Below are 4899 nucleotides of genomic sequence, written 5' to 3' on the forward strand. Positions count from 1 at the left end.
AGAATTTCTTCTATTTTTAGGACAATAATATTCCATTGTATGTGTATACCTCATATTCTTTATCCATTCATTCATCAGTGTGTATTTTGGTTGTTTTCACCTCTTGGCTATTGTGAATAATGCTGCAATGAACATGGGAGTGCAAATATATCTTCTATATTCTGATTTTAATTCTTTTGGATAAATATCCAGAAGTGGGATTACCAAATCATATAGTAGTTCTATTTTTTATTTTTTATTTATTTTTATTTATTATTATTATTATTTATGCCTACAGCACCTGGTCTTCTTAGGTGGTCTCCCATCCAAGTACTAACCAGGCCCAACCCTGCTTAGTTTCCGAGATCAGACATCCAGCTTGTTCAAGGTGGCATGGCCGTAGATCATGAACTGTGGCTCCACTGGGGCGCAAACCCAGGACCTTCTGCGTGTAAAGCATATGCGCTGACCGCTACACTATGGAACCACGTCCTCTATTTTTAATTTTTTGAGGAACCGCCATACTGTTTTCCATAATGGCTAACTATTTTCCATTCCCACCAAATTTTCAAATTTCTGCATAAATTTTCAAATTTCTCCACATCCTCACTGACACTGATTTGTGTGTGCGTGCGTGTGTGTGTGTGTGTGTGTGTGTGTGTGTGTGTGTAATGGTTATTCTAACAAATGTAAGGTTATACCTTCTTGTGGTTTTGGTTAGCATTTTCTTAATGATTAGTGAAGTGAAGTTGGGCATCTTTTCATATGCCCTTTGACTATTTACATATCTTTGGAAAAATGTCTATTCAAGTTCTTCACTCATTTTTTAATTGTTTTTGTTTGTTTTGCTTTTGAGTTGTAGGGATTCCTTACATATTTTGGATTTTAACCCCTTATCAGGTATATGGTTTGCAAATATATTCTCTCATTCTGTAGATTATCTTTTCACTCTGTTGAGTGTTTCCTTTGCTGTGCAGAAACTTTTTAGCTTGATGTAGTCTCATTTGTTTATTTTTGTTTTTGTTGCCTATTTTTTGGTGTTATATCCATGAAATCATTGCCAAGACCAATATTATAAAATTTTTTCCTTATGTTTCCTTCTAGGAGTTTTATAGTTTCAGGTATTATATTTAAATCTTTAATTTGTTTTGAGATGTTTTTGTGTATAGTGTAATATGAGTTCCATTGATCTGTGTCTACTTTTTTTTTTTTTTTTGCCAGTAGCATACTATTTTAATTACTATAGCTTTATAGTATAATTTAAAATCAGGAAATGTGGTGCCTCCAGCTTTCTCCTTTTACTCATAATTGTTTTGGCTATTCAAGGTTTTTTGTGGTATACAAATTTTAAGATTGTTTATTTTCTAACCTGTGAAAAAATGCCTTTGAAATTTTGATAAATATTGCATTGAATCTATAGATGATTTTAGATGGTATGACCATTTTAACATGAATTCTTTTGATTTATGAACATGGCATATCTTTCTATTTGCTTATGTCTTCTTCAATTTCTTTCAATCAAGTCTTATAGTTTTCATTCTACAGATTTTTCACTTCCTTGATGAAATTTATTCCTAAGTATTTTATTTTTTTGATGCTATTATGAATGGTATAGTTTTCTTTATTTCTTTTTCAGATATTTTGTTGTTAGTGCATAGAAATGCTACTGATTTCTGTACATTGATTTTATATCCTGTAGCTTTACTAAATTTGTTGATTAGAGCCAACAGTTTGTTATTGTTTCATTGTTGTGTCTTTAGAGTTTTCTATACATAAGATCATGTCATTTGCAAATAATGACAGTTTTATTTCTTCATTTCCAATGTGAATGACTTTTATTTCTTCATTTTGCCCAATCGCTCTAGCTAGGAATTTTAGTGTGTTGAATAAGAGTGGTGAGAATGGGTACTCTTATTGTGTTCCTGATATTGGTGGAAACATTTTTTAGTCTTCTACAATTGTATGTATTTGCTGTGAGTTTGTCATAGATGGCCTTTATTATGTTGAAGTATGTTCCTTCTATACTTCAAATAACTATATGTGTATAGTTATTTTTTATAGTTGTCTTTTAATCTATATACCAAAATTAAATGTGATTTATATACTACCATTGCAGTATTCCAGTATTCCATATTTATTGATATATTAATGGTTGCAACAATCTTTATACTTTCATAGTGCTGTTCGCTGGCCTTTTATTTCAATTTTAGACTCTCGTTAGCATTTTTTTATAAGAAAGGTCTAGTGGTGATGAATGTCCTCAGTCTCCATTTATTTGGAAATGCCTTTCTCTCATTTCTGAAGGATGGCTTTACCAGATGTTATATTCTTGGTTGGCAGTTTTTTTCTTTGTGCTCTTTGTATATATTGTACCATTCCCTCCTGGATTGTAAGGTTTCTATTGAGAAATTGACTTGTAGTCCTATGGGGGTTCTCTTGTACATGATGAGTCCTTTTCTCTTGTTGCTTTCAAAATTCTCTTTTAGTCTTTAATTTTTGACAGTTTGATTAAAAATATGTCCCTGATTGAATACCTTTGGATTCATTTTAATTGGACTTTTTATAACTCAATGCCCATTTCTTTCTCATATTTGGGATATTTTCAGCCATTTGTTTAAAGAGCTTTCTGCACCTTTCACTCTGCCTTCTCCTTCTGAGACTCCCATAATAGGAATATTGATCTACTTTATGGTGTCCTATAAATCCTATAAATAAGGTGTCCTATAAATAAGGTTTTCTCCTTATTATTATTTTTTAAATCTGCTTTCTGTTTGTTTTGCTGATTGGATAATTTGAAATGACCTACCTTCAGGTTTCCTTATATTTTCTTCTGATTGATTAAATCTGCTATAGATACTGTCATTTTTTTCCATTCATTGTTTTCTTGAGCTCATTGAGCACATTTATGATGGTTATTTTGAGTTCTTTTCCAGGTAATTCATGTACCTCTGTTACTTTAAATTTGTTTACTGGAGTTATTTTGTTCCTTTGATTGCACCTTGTTTCATTCTTTCTTTATGAGCTCTGTAATTTTTTATTGGGATTTTTGCATTTGAAAATGTAGCTATCTCTTCCACTCTTTACAGATTGGCTTCATACAGGGCAAGACCCTCACCAGTAAGCCTGGCCAGAGATTCTGAAGGCCTCTGAAAACTTTTTGGTGAGCAATATGACTTCTCTGGGCCTGTGTTTAATTTCTCAATTGCTGGTTTCTTTTTGAGGAGCTTATAACGTTTGCACCCTCTGGTGTCTGTTTATGACACTGCAAGTTCTCAAGTTCTACAGTAGTAAGCTGCTCAGCTTTCTCTTATTCTCAGTGGTAACTAGGCATTCAGAGTACACTAGTTTTCGGTCAGTGCCCTGAGTCATATACCAGTACCTCAAGCAGCCCTCTGAAAAACCAGAATCCTTGACATATGCTCCATTCTTCTCCCTTCTGCTTGAGAAAGAAGCCTCAAGTTGTGCATCTGCTCTTGACCATTTTGTGCTGTGTTAGCCATAGCAAGCTACCCACCCCTTTCCTATGTTCAGAGCAGACCCCGTGCATTCAAACTATGTTGGTTTTGTCAGTGCTCCAACTGAGGCAAGACAGAAACCAGTCCCTTTAACAGTCCTACAAAATGCTGGAATGTGAGACACATGCTCCACTTTTCTCCTTCCTTCCTGTGGGAGAACCCTTAGGTTGTGCTGTGCTGTGTTGGCTGCAACAATCACCCACCACTTACCTTTATTTTTAAAGGCCCCAAGGCATGCAAAGCATATTGGTGTTGTCAGTCCTCCAAATGAAGTGGTATGGAAACCAGTTCCTCAGGCAGCTCTCCAAAAAAGCCATAACTCTTAGGTTCTACTCTAAGGGTCTCCCTAAGGAAATAGTCACAGCCTGGGAAATTCTCTCTTGGCACTAAGCTATGATGGTTTGGAGAACAGGTTGATGAAGGTAAAGTGAACTTGTTTTTCTTAGCTGTTTCAATGCTGTTTTTCTCAGCTTATATATTTTTTAATTTTTTTAAAAATTAATTCATTAATTTAGTTGAAGAAATGATTTAAGTTTTTTCCCCTTGTCTACCTCTCCTTTCCCCCTTCCCCTTACTCCCTGATAACCACTAGTCTATTGTCCATGTCCATAAGTCTGTGTTTGTCCTGTTTATTTGTTGATTTTAGGTTTGTATCCCACATATAAGTGATATCATGTGGTTTTCAACTTTTTCTGTCTAGCTTATTTCGCTTAGCATGATTATCTCGAGGTCCAACCATGTTGTTGCAAATGGCAGTATTTCATCTCTTCTTATGGCTGAGCAATATTCCATTGTGTATATGTACCACAGGCCCTTAGCCAATCATCTATCATAGGACACCATGTCCTGGCCACTATGAATAACGCTGCTATGAACATCGGCGTGCAAATATTTTTTTTAAATATGGGTTTTCAAGTCTTTGGGGTAAATACACAGTAAAGGGATTGCTGAATCATATGGTATATCAATTCTTAGTTTTTTAAGGAACCTCCATACTGTTTTCCATAGTAGCTGTACCAATTTTCAGTCCTACCAGCAGTGAATGAGGATTCTTTTTTCTCTATATCCTCTCCAACATTTGTTATCTTTTGTCTTTTTGATAACATCATCCTAACAGATATGAAGTAATAGCACAATGTGGTTTTGGTTTGCATTTCCCTGATGATTAGCGATGTTTAGCAATTTTTCATTTATCTGCTAGCCATTTGTATTTCTTTATTTTGAAAGTGTCTAAGTTCTTTGCTCATTTTTGGTATTATTTTGTATGAACTCCTTATATATTTCTGGATATTAACACTTTATTAGATATATTGTTAGTAAATACTTGTTTCCTATTTCATAGGTTGCGTTTTCATTTTGTTAATTTTTTTTCTTTTCTTTTCTTTTTTCTTTTTTTTTTGCTCTG

General features: G+C 34.1%; 1 pseudogene; it reads right to left on the minus strand.

The window, feature by feature from the left end:
• Positions 1 to 268: 268 nt before the first annotated feature.
• On the minus strand, positions 269 to 384 carry LOC112474483 (annotated as a pseudogene).
• Between the last annotated feature and the right edge of the window lie 4515 nt (positions 385 to 4899).

The sequence above is a fragment of the Pteropus alecto genome, unplaced genomic scaffold, assembly GCF_000325575.1.
Source record: "Pteropus alecto unplaced genomic scaffold, ASM32557v1 scaffold239, whole genome shotgun sequence".
NCBI lineage: Eukaryota > Metazoa > Chordata > Mammalia > Chiroptera > Pteropodidae > Pteropus > Pteropus alecto.